Source organism: Cataglyphis hispanica, chromosome 12 (genome assembly GCF_021464435.1).
Source record: "Cataglyphis hispanica isolate Lineage 1 chromosome 12, ULB_Chis1_1.0, whole genome shotgun sequence".
Taxonomy (NCBI): Eukaryota; Metazoa; Arthropoda; class Insecta; order Hymenoptera; family Formicidae; genus Cataglyphis; species Cataglyphis hispanica.
Window position 1 is genome coordinate 6615001 of NC_065965.1, and position 13056 is coordinate 6628056.

Below are 13056 nucleotides of genomic sequence, written 5' to 3' on the forward strand. Positions count from 1 at the left end.
TATGTGCTTTTAATTGTTTACGCGCGTACTTTCTCTCTCTCTCTCTCATTCATATTAAATTAATTGAATAAATTTCGAGTGATTCAATTCACGAACATGACTCAAACTCCTAGTGTACTCAACGATCCGACAACTAATTGTGTCCCGAGGCATAGTCTAAGTCTACGCGTCTCACACAATGCTATAAATATACGAACGGTGATCACTGAGAATCCTGCGATCGCGAGAGAGAGAGAAACGAAGGTTACCATTACGTACTTTCGCGGGGCCATTACGTGTCGCGATGATGACATTTTATGCGAAGGCACGCAGGTATCTGGTTTGTCGTCGAGGCTCGCTTTTTTCAGGAGTGACCGCGGCCACGGGAGCGTATCGTCATTAATACGCTATGTACCGGAGGTCGTATAAATACAGGTAGAGGTGGAGTCACACCGCGAAATGATGTCACCGCTTACGCACGTTCGTTGAATTAGAAACCAGGCGCGATTTTATTATCCGCTTAAACGCGGCTCTTTAGTTAAACGAATTTAATTGCTTTTGCATGAGTCGCTCTCATTATTCATCCGCATATCACCGTCACGTTAATATCGTTTCCCTTTTTTTATTAACTACTACTCGCCGCTGCTGAGACGAGAAATGTCCTTCGTCAAACGTCAGATCCTTAAGACAGCCGGATATTTGACATTCGGGCGGAAGCACGGTGCTTCAAAAGTTCAAAGTTTCATGAATATTAAGAAGAGGATAAAAGAAAAAAACATACGCGAAAAATTGTGACCCAGATTTGTGTGTCATGATTTAATTTAATCATCATCCAATCCCGTTCATCATTTATTTCTGAGTGAAGTTATCAAGTTATAGCGTTCAAAATTTTAGATTTAAAGAGTATCCGAAATTTTGTAAAGAAATTCTGTGAAATCAATAGCAAACAATAATAGGAATAGTTTATGTGAGAACAATAATTTTAATCTCAAGTAATATTTTATAGTGTATAAAATTATATTCTTGTCAAATATATTATTTAAAATTATTTTATTTAAAAATATAATATAATAAAATATAATATATAAATATTTTTTAATATATAAATTAAATTAATAGATATTAACTTAATAATATTATATATATATATATATATATATATATATATATATATACATAATATTATATTATAAATATTATATTTATAATATAATATTTAAAATATATTATAAAAGGATTATAATATATTTTAAATATTGAAAAAGAAATTACACGATTTATCAAAAATCTTGCAAATACGAATCTATGATTAATCTGACCGATTAATCACTTGATCGTCAAAGAAAGTGCGATGAAACAAGCAGAAACAAGCGTTTCACGAACGCGCACAATAAGTAGTGACATGTCACAACTAATCATCGGACATGCTCGCCACGCGATAGAGAAGAAGTCAGCGAATGATTCATGAATCGCAAAGAGCGTCCTACGCAAAGTGTAGCTCTCACGCGCGCATTCTCGGCATTCTGACACGTCACACACGTACACACACACGCGCGCTTGGCGTGTTTCGTCTGGAATATCGCCGTTCTCTCTCTTATCAAAATCCGGAGAAGGCTCGCCTCTTTAATGTTCGCGAGGCACGCTCGTTGGCGCCGAGGAACGCGCGCGAGGCTGTAATGAAGGGAAAAGGGCGTGTAAATAAATGTTTACGGCGCCCCTTTATAAGCGCCGACTCCGCTGGTTAAAATCGATATAAACGACATTAAACCGCGCCGGCTAACATTCACTCGCGTTCGCGATACGGTCGTTAAGCGAACAACAATATCGTCGTCGGCGAATGACGCATATATTTGTTTAACACTTTCACCGCCACGCTTGCATACACACGTCTGACATGCGTTTGATTCATATGTAAAAAAAAAAAAACAAAACAAAACAAAAAAAAACATAATTTATTGTAATAAAGCGACGTTATGTTAAATTCCAAATTTATGACGCCTCTGATCTGATAAATGGATGGCATTATTTCTTGTTATCCATCCAGTAGTCGTAAATCGTTTAAGGAAAAGAAATTTTTGCCTTTTCTAATCGTCTTTTTTCAACGCGTGTTTTTCAATCTGTTATTTACTCAATATCTCATTAATATTATATATGTATATATTAATGAGATATTTCAACATTTTTTAACAAAAATAGAAAACAAGAATCCACAAAGGAAATCGAGAGAAAGAAAAAGAAAGAGAGATGGGAGGGGAAGAAAGAGAGAGAGAGAGAGAGAGAGAGAGGGCGAGATGAGCAGAGATAATTAACAACATTGGGCAATTATCAAAATTGTCAAAATATCAGATGTTTTCTGAACGTGTTGCATAATAAATTATAATGCTTTCAACTCTCAACGTACAGGGATAATGAATTCCAATCATAGGAAGTATCTGTCTCGATGCGTCATTCATGTTTCGATCATTCATTGGTAGATTTTGATTACATCACTGTTTCTATCCAACTTAAAAAGATTCTTTACGTACGTACGCTATTAATATGCTAATATCTGTGAATCGAGAAAAATATTGCGAACATTCTCGACCGCAGTTCTTCGAAAAATATGTCAAAACATTAGACATCCTATATATTACACTTGTCACAATATCTGTACTTCACTTTTGCGATTCTATCGCGTACACATTTTTATAAATATATTTTTAAGACTTTGCGTGTGGGTGTGTATTTTTAACATTAATAATAAATCCTCGCAAAAAAACGTACGGCATTTCCGATTAGCGAGACGTCGGATTGATAATTCAAAACGCGTATTCAATATTCGTGTTATTTTTTTCCTTTTTTTTTTTCTATTCTTGCATAACGCAAAAATTCCGCGAAGGGTTAAGGAATCACATGTCATTCTAATTACCGCCTACTCCGACTCACATAAATTCCTACCCACGCGCGTATTATAATAAGGGAGATTATCTCTCAGTGCGCCCGCATCGAAGTCGTCAATTCACACGTCAATTCACATTTTTTTTGTTTTTTTTTTTATAGACTAGATAATTACGACGCGTATGTAAAACCCACGCTATTAACCGCGCAACAAACATGTAAAATCAACGACGAATAAAGAAGCGCGAGTGTACACACGAGGCTTCGATTATGTTTCCACTAATTATAGACGGCCTTCGAAAAATGCGAAGCCGTCCTCGCGCGAATTTCCGAATAAGTTGTTCTTGCGATATGATAGAAAAAGTCTGCCTTTTATCTCTAGAAAATTGATTTCTCGCGAATCACGCGGATTTTCACACACACACACACACACAGTCGCGACCTGGAAATAAAATGAACCGGGCGTGCGCGAGAGTAAAATCGAGTTTGTTGGTCCAGCACGTGTATGTGTAAGCGAACTCATTAAAAGTAGAGCTTTGAATATTTGTGTGAGAGTTTCCTACACACGCTAACACGCATGACGTCATCCCGCGAAAACATTGGGCTTGTCAAACGTTTGTGGATTTTTCTAGCTTGTTTATCTATGGATCGCATACGAATATGTGTATCACGACGGGGAAGAGTTGATTTTTTTTTTACAACCCGGAAAGTCGCAATTTTTATTATTGTATGACGCTCGACGAATATTCTCGTCCGCGGAGGATATTCTTCGTTAACAATATCGCGTCACTATATAAGCGAGGTCCTCGGCGAAACGCCAAGATGTCGAAAATTGCCTCGCGGCCGAATACGAGCCGGGAAACGATGAAATACTGAAATACGAAACCAAGTATCTCATAGAAAAGATAGTAAAAGAAGAAGAAAAAAAAAGACAATGTGTTCGCGATACATAATTGAGATGATAAAAAGCGTGTAAAAAATACACGAAGAAATATTTGTTCGTAACACGAGCCCCCTGTATCAATAGACTTTCAACGAGATGATTCCCATTAAAGCAATCAAAGCCGTTGCCTTTATCCAAATTGAGAAGATTATCACTAATTCGTTTGAATGATTAATCCGTTTAATTCACTTTGCTTAAAAGGAATGGAAAATTAGAGTAATACGCGGAGGTGCGTTATCTCGGGAGTTGAATCGCGTGTGACACATCTACTTGTCCGCTGTCATGTGTTATGCATAAAATGCGATAAAATGTCACGCATCATCGATCGGTCGGCCAATCTATGATCCAGCCCGCACGCATGAACGCACATTGTAGTCTCGCCCTCTTTCCTCTTTTCCTTTTTTTTTTTTTATTTATTTGTTCCTTATTCCTGTTACACATCTTCATATTTCACCGCGATCATATATCGATCGCGCTTACCTGCTATCGACTCGCACGTGCGTACACATACATAGACATCGCGTTGCTTGCAAACACCCGTATTATTTCTCCGCGCGCGACGATCCGACCTTTCTACGACTCCACGTGGGACTGCGGATGCCGTCCGTCCAGAACACTTCCGCGTCTTCCGTCCCGTCCCGTGTCACGTAATCAACCGCGTTAGCCGACACACGCAGGAACGTACGTACAGCTGATTGAAGCCACATCTCTCTTTAAGAACGGCCGTTGACATTACATCACCCACTTTGCTTATGACGTTTCAATATTTTAACACAATATGTTTGTTTATCTTAAAGTGATATCTTGTGAATGTTCGATGAAAACATTTTAGCGAATTGTCAATTCTCGAGCGAAAATCTCAAGTTTTTGTAAATTAAATTTCTTGTTTTTGTCTGCAATATTTGATATTTTCTTAAAAATTTCAAATAGCGTCTAAAAAAAAAGAGAATCTCATCGAAAAATATTAAGGTGGTTCTGATGGAAATGAGAAAATTATTATATTAATTTCCGTATGAAAACATATAAAATATATAAACTTGAAGTATTGTAATAGTTCTTATCTTTCGCGATTCCAATCTTTAAATGAAATAAACACATTCATTTATCTACTCATCTCTATTTTTTTCTATCTCTATTTTTCTTACCGCACTAACGTAATTGTGTTGAGACAGAGAGAGAGAGAGAGAGAGAAGGACAGAAGAGAGAGACGTGTCATTGCTATCAAAGCACGCCACGCGTGCCAATTGTCAGGGAAAGGGTAGAACTTCTCTTTATCGTTGCTTCCCCTCCCCTCCTCTCTCTCTCTCTCTCTCTCTCTCTCTCTCTCTCTCTTTCTCTTTCACGTGCACACGTGTAACGTAATCGCCGCTAATACACGCACCGGCGCGTCTCTTTTAAACCGAGAGAGACGCGACATAGAGTATCCATTCTCGCGTGCTATTGGATTCCGCGGTGTTTGTTAGTCGCGTCGGAAAATTCGGTGCGATGTGTAGTGTTGCGGAAAATTGTTCTACCATCCCCCCCTCCTGCGCGACCAGTCACGGGGTGACTCACTTTTCCGCGAAAACGCTTGACAAGATCGCCGTTCCTTTCCCGCGAACTTCTGCCGCTGTTTGCACGACGGAATTTATTAACATATATGGGATCTTTTTTTTTTAAATAAAACAAAACGCGTTATCAGCGCACTTTATTTCTTTTGCGATTTTTTAATCCCTCGAGCGATTTATTTTCTCTTTTCAGAAGCGAAATTAGGAAGGCGATAAAGGGTGAGAGATCGTCTGTTAGCAGCGTAAATTTAATCAATTTCGCTCGTCACAATGTCGTTTGCAAGGATCGTTTCGGATAATGATCAAGGTTGCACAGTCATCCTCACTGTTCATCCGCACTGTTCATTTTACGTGAGATGTGCTTAGGGAGAGACATTTCTTTTCATCTCCCGATCGCTTATTCTCTCTCTGGTTTTCCTTGGGAAGCGATTGCCCTCATGATAATATAAGCTTCCCGCGGAAACAGAACAATTTTATCTCGCCGATAAAGAGAAAAGGGAAAGAGGAAAGGCCGAGACGGCGAAGTAACGTGGAAGGATTGTAACAAGTGAGGCGGAGAGAAGACGCTCAGATAAAACTGCATTATCTTTTGTCTACCAATCCTTTTCTATCACGGTTGCTCGCAAGATATTTTGGCTGACGTCAAATACATTGCGTGTAATTGAGAGATTTAAGTCGATGACGTATAGAAAAAGCAAGCAGGTAAGACACAAGCAAATAAAAAAATGTCAATCTATTTTACTGCTTACGAATTTTTATTTGCCATGGACTTTAAGACGCGTACATTAGAGATACAATAGAGATAAGTGATTTATCTATGAAATTACTTCGAAGTTCGAAATAAAAAGGAATTATATCGGCAAACGTATTGAATCAAAGTATTCAACTCGGTGTTCAAGAAATATTCTTTTTTAATCTGATCGAAATTAATTTCTTGATTGGTTCGTTAAATTAAGCTAAGATCTTCACTAAATTTCGAGTTTCATCCACTCCTGAGACGGATGTTAATCAATTATCTTAATTAAAAGATTGAAAGAAAGATATCTAAAAATTCCTAGAAACGAATAGAGACATAATTACAGATGAATATTAGAAATTAAAATCGTTAGATGATTATTTTTTTTTTTTTTAAATCGCTCAAAGCGATAATAATAAATATCAGTTAAAAATGTATAAACAAGATTATATAAGTAGAAAATAATATAAAAATGGATATTTAAATACATGACATTAAGCGCGTTTATGGATTATTAATTTTTCGAACTAATTAACCACAGCGATAATGGATATCAGAAAAGTATTCAAAGCTATTTAACGCACGAAAAATGAAGATGTGTTTTTTCTATGTGATACGAAATGAATGCTTTGCCTCGAAAATTCTGGCGGAGCGGCGGATCGAACGCGCCCTTCCTGATGCATTATTTTTCAAAGTCGCCATAAATTCGAATAAAAATGTCATCGGGTTTTTACGCGCGTATTAACGCGGCGGATGCATTTCGTGGAACGGCAAAAGACAAAGTAATTCCATTTAGCAGGCTCGCTCGTGATTAAAAATAGCGTCGCGCTGTCTTCGTGCGTGTGCTCTAACTCTGTCGAACTGGCGCACCCATCCGTGCGCCATTTGTACAGGGTGTTCTACAAAGAAAATCCGCGTGCCTAACTTATTGTTAAGTATTATAAATATTTTTAAATAGAATATTTTATTAGTTAAGCATACAAAAATTATAAAAAATATATATATATATATATTTACATTATATATATCCCAAAGAGCTTCTGAAACATACTGGATACACAAAGTAAAAAAAAAAAAAAAAAAAATAATTTCTTTTATATATATAGTTAACATATACGGTGTCTAATGAAGAAGAAAGTAACTGAGCAACGATAAGGCACAATTACTTTGTTGCGCAAGATTAAATTGTTGCATTATTATTGTACGATAGCGTAATCGTATAATTAAACAATTTTAATTAAATTATGAAATAATCGTGATAAACAGACGCGGTTTATTGTGGAGCAAAAAAATCTTACGCTCGCGATTTATCTTATTTAGATGGATTTATCGCGATCGCGTATTGGACATCATTGAAAAGATTGACATTATCGATCGTAATCTCCAAATTATTTTTTGATAATATTTTTTTTAAAGGACATCGCACATTAATTGACGTCAGAAACGAGATATTTAATGATATCGATCTACACTGTTACAGAGATGTTTCCGTATCTTTAAAATTTTTGCATTATTTCCTACATTTATCTGCCAAGGTTAAATAAAAAGCTCTACTTATATAAATCTCAATTTCGTCGTACAATTAAAACACAATTTAATGCTTCGAAGAATTTTCCTGTTCGTATAACAGTCTCGTTTCGAGAAATGAAGCGAAATGAATAATAATTTACGTTTCGATTTGAGAGAAATCGATTTCGATACACTTATTTGTATATTTATTCGCATTCATATTTGTGCTCGCTTGTACGTATATTTAGATGTAGTTTTGACATTTAATAGAGCCGCACTCGCGTAACGCTTTATAATCTCCACTCTTACGTCACGATCCGTCCGTCCATGAATCGTCATCGGCGGCATTCATTTCCCGTGACTAATTGCGGCCATAAACTCCCGGGAGTACAGTCGCGCTTTATAATTATGTTAACGAACATCTGTGCGATTCGCGAATCCATGATATCCGATCGCCATTAATTCGATAGCTTTTTACATTGTCACTTTTTTACGGAACGAGTTTCGCGTAACCATTTTGCGATTAATTAATTATTCATAAAGATTCAAAAGTGTGTTTATGGGTCAAGGGAGAAAGAGGCAAAGTATCGACGACGTGTAATTAATATAAATTAATTAAGCACTACTACCGATCATTTATTGGGAAAAATTTCGCGATGCAAAACGCGGGTAATAAATCAAGAGATACACACACGCGCAACTCGCGATTAATAATTTATTTACCCAAACTAATGTTTCCACGAAAAATCGTACTGGCGTACTTGAATTCCGAGATCTGTTTAAATCGTCGTAACAATGGACAATTGAGTCGGTTAATTAAAAAATATCGACGTAAGCGCTGACGTCGTCACGTCGTTCCTGTTTTCCGAGAATCTCTCTTTATAAGGATTTAGTGTTTTCGATCGATGAACCTGGGCTAGGCATTCTAGATATCGAAATCACTATTGTGCGAATTTAATTCTGCATAAATCTAATTTGTATCGTATTATTATTGTGGCCTTAATTATGTTAATTAAAACATATTATCCTCTGAGGAATAGTAGAATCACACATTATTTGCCATTAAATGAGATTTTCGATTCAAGAAATTGTATGCACTATGTTATTATACATTATTAATTGAGATTTTTCATTTAATAATGTAGTGATATATTTTTTGAAATAAAAGATCATCTTGTTGATAAAAAAATATTTTAATCGACGAGGCCAGCCATCGATCTACACTACTGATCTATGCGCGTCGACCTACACTACTGTAGGGCCGAAATTAGGTCAGGACATTTCTAATTTGCATATAGATATGAGATACAGTATCACAGATCAGAGGAAAAATGTCCATTAATAATACTTTGAATAAAGTAGAGAAAAGTAGCTTATGTTCTTCTCTAATACATTAGACAAAATAAATAAAGGATCACACAAGCGCCATTAATTGCAACGAGTAACATTATATTTAACATCATTCGTTAACTCGTTAATTAATGTTTAATATGCAGATGGATAAATAGAATAAATTTTTCGTTAAATGGAAACGTGACGCGTATATAAAATCCATACGCTTTCGTACTCGGTTGTAAAATATTTGTCTCACTTTATTTACACGTCTGATCTTCTGAGGATTTAAAGTTACAAATTACAAGTAGTCGTAATTTACAGAATATGAGTAGCCTATATTTAATTTTTTCGGCAAGATTAATTAATTTTCCAGAATGAAATAATTTCCATACGAATTTCGTTGATAATCATAAATTTGTTTGAAATGATACGATTTGATTTTGACGAACGGCCGGGAACTGAATATTCATACGAGAATTGTTAATTGGCGTCAAACAATTACACGATCATCAGTCGATTGTCTACGCTCAACTACTTGCTCTGACATGGCAGTAAATCCGATAATCAGCTCGGCTTGAGTCTTCGTAGATTCGTCGTCGGCCACTAGGTAAAACTAGGGGTTTAGTCCAAAGACTAAAGATCCGGGAATTTATATGACAGGGGCTTATTTCCTAGAATAGAGAATCAGGCAAGTAGCGACCTGAAAATAATCTTCTTTCACGCGAGCTCGAAGAGCTCTCGATAAAAGACTTGACAGGTAATCAAGATACCGGAGAGGCCCGCGCTATCATCGCGCAATGCCACGATAACGCGTTAAAATAATTGTCATGTAAACTCACCGGTTGTCGTAAGACACCGAACTGACGTCAATCGCTCTGACGAGAGAGTCGACAAACGGGCGTATCTGTTTGTAAGACGTCGGCGATGGTGGTGGCTTGTCCCGATCGGTTACGCGATCCTGATCAAGGGTATACCGTCAGCGGGGAGAGATCTATAATTTCGGAGCGAGCTCGGATTCCGCTTCCCGGATCGACACGCGAAAATGATCCCCCGCGTGTTTTCCCCCGCAATGGAAATGCGACGCCTGTTGGGTCGCCTGCGGCCGAGAACCGTAATCGAACCCGTCCACGAAATTACACCATTTCTAATCCCCGATGGCTATACTTTTTCAGTATACCGATACGACGTTGATATTAAAATAACAATTTACGAGCATCCATAAGTATCAATATTACAATTCCTTATTTATGAGAGTGTACACATATGCATAAAGAGATAGACTTTATATCATTATCGTTATTATTTAGGAAAAATGTATGCCATCTCTTTTCCTTATTTCATAATTATAATTTTCGTGTCATAAAAAAACTGCCAATCTGGTGACAAAAGTGTTTAGGTGTTAGTGGAAATTATGTAGAAAAACGACTTGGATGCGCGTTGGAAATATTTTGATCGAATAAAGAGTTTTTGGAAAAAATTCGATTTTTATATTTGATTTCTCCTGTAATATAAATTATATTGTATATGACATGTAATTATTAAAAATATGTAAATATATATTGCTTTTTTATCAATACTTTTTTTTTTATACATATACTCTATCTCAATCTTCAACAATATTCTTTTCTTCCACTTTCAATCAAATACATCGTTTTACAATGTCAATATTCGTTGATATATTTCCGAGATATTGTCCTCGGCGTATCGGTATCTCTGAAGCTTGTTCTATATTGACGTACAATGGAAAAAGAGAATCTCTCGCTCCGAAAATGAATCAGCATTATCTGCTTCAGAAAATGCAAACGAACCGCTTATCGCGGTTTTACGTGCGGCAATCGTACGCCAGCGTATTCTTTCCACGAGACGTGGAATGATGCTGAAGAGTACTTTGTAATAATCGTCGGCCGAGAAATTGCTGTGCATTGCATATGAATGCACGTATCCGGATTCATAATGGTAGAGTTTGTTGGAATGAAAGGACAGAAACAGTGGCGTACAATTCTGTACATTTTTACCTTCCAGTCCTTTATTCCGATAAGTATGAAGTGAATCTTTTTAAACGCGTGCGCGATAAAAAAAAAAAAAAGCGCACAGATACTTATAAGTAGCGTGTATGAAGGAAAAATTTAGATAAAATATGCCTCTGTGATAATTCATTATCTTATCGCAAATTATACAACAAGAGCCTGATGTATTCGCGGACGTCAGACAGGTAGCTTAATTTTATAGCATCTCTCGGAATAATAAATTAAGTCTTCAATAGGAATTTCATTTGTTCGGCGATTTATACGCTTGGTTCGTAACGAAGATCTATTAATAATTTTAACAATTTTGATTTGAAAAATCTTACCTTCTCTTCTCATCGCCTACTCAAAAACGATGAATCTGTTTACACGCGTGATGAGATGGCCCTGACTGCATCCACGCATACCATTTATCGTAGAAAAATAATAACGAGGAACATTATATTTATCGTCTCGCCGTGCAATCGCATCGCGTGTTAACGGTGGCAAAATTATGCAACGGCGAGAGAAGTGATGATCGTCGCCACATTTAATATGCAACGCGTCGATCTTAAACGCGCGCGCGCGCGCGAGAGGCTTTTCTCAGAAATCATCGCGATTGACATTCGCAGCTCGCAATGAGAAACGCGTTTCGGCTCTCAACGAGATGCGACGATCGCTGAGGCCGCGATGGCTGCACAAGCAACAGGAGATTATAAAAGAAAAATTTTATAGGGATAACAATGCATCGGCAAAGTCGAGTTTTCTTTTCCACGAAAATCAGCATCGAAGCAATTTTCCTTGGAGGCAATTTTTCCAGATTAGATCATTGTGTTTTGATAATCAATATCATAGATACTCTCACACATGTACTATTACTGTACGAAATAAATATAATATGATTGATATACGAGCGCGTTTTTTAAAGTAATGTCTTTGAAACCACGTGTGAGTAATTTACAATGAGTGCTACAATAAATAATCCCATCAACCGTGAAGTTCACGCTGTGATCCAGTTTTTGTTAGCAAAAAACAATAGCGAAATGCTGAAATTTACAAGCAACTTTGTGAGATTTATGGGCCAAATTGTAAGCGACTGTAAAGTTAGATGATATCGTTTGTTTCGAGAAAGGCGAACGAATAGCCATGATGAAGAACGTAATGATCAGGCCACAGTCATGACAGATGATTTGACAAAAAAAGTAAAAATTGACTACCACCTGTTTTTGCATTTAAAGAAATGACTTGCTTCACAGCGGTTTGACAATGATGAACTAAAAAACAGCGTTAATAAATGGTTCGAAACTCTGATGGCAAACTTTTTTGACAATGGGATGAGAAAACTGATGCCACGATTTTAAAAATGTGTAAAGGTCAATAGCGACTATGTGAAAAAAATAATGCAAATGTGTAGATATTTTTTAGCTAATAAAAATTATTTTTGTTTCACGATCCTTTTCTTATTTCAAGACGGACTTCACTTAAAAAAATGCGCCTCGTATAATTTTGTTTAATTTTCTTTTTGTCAAAATATATTTTTAGAAATCTCATTTTATTTTTGCCGTTGATGCAAATTTCGTTATATTCTCGGTCTTTTCAATGTCATCCCGATCGAGGGGTCTCGAAAATTTCACGAGATCAAAATTTGATATCAGTGATATGACAAACGCGAAATCTCTGAAATCGTATATTCGGTGCGCGTCGAATAGGCACCACGAGATTCAAATAAAGCGTGTCGCGGTTTTATAGAAAGCGGCATCGCATAGTGTCAAGCATGTAAGTATGTAACCGATATCGGATCGATTGACCCGAATCCCAACGTTGGAAAGGGGATAAATAATAGTCGCGACCTGATTCTACGATAATTCCTATCGAGAGCGACGACGGTGGCATTCGCGGTCCTTGTCTGTCGTCGACGGAACACCTTATTGCGCGAGGCGTCCATATATCGATTAATCCTTTAAAAGGTCATGTCAATATAACGGCAGAAAATGCAATATGCATTGACATGACGAAGCTCGTGGCTTGACAAAGAACGCGGGGAATACACTCCTCGATCTCATTACATATCCCCGCAACGACAATTGTGCTCGCGAAATAAAAATCTATCTCGATCATTTTAAACGT

At 36.9% G+C, this 13056-nt stretch overlaps 2 protein-coding genes across 17 annotated transcripts in view; one reads left to right on the forward strand and one right to left on the reverse strand.

The window, feature by feature from the left end:
• The window catches only part of LOC126853432 (plasma membrane calcium-transporting ATPase 3), a 70008-nt gene that overhangs the window by 45920 nt on the left and 11032 nt on the right, over positions 1–13056 (reverse strand). Inside the window, exon 1 of one of the 16 annotated variants that reach the window (XM_050599167.1) lies at positions 4280–4569. The exons of the other annotated variants lie outside the window; for them this stretch is intronic. The gene's annotated coding sequence lies outside the window, so the exon portion shown is untranslated. Of the gene's footprint in view, positions 1–4279; positions 4570–13056 lie in introns of those variants that run through there. 16 annotated transcript variants of the gene reach the window in all.
• LOC126853434 (xanthine dehydrogenase/oxidase-like) overlaps positions 1–13056 on the forward strand; it is an 86348-nt gene that overhangs the window by 31390 nt on the left and 41902 nt on the right. The window lies entirely within an intron of this gene.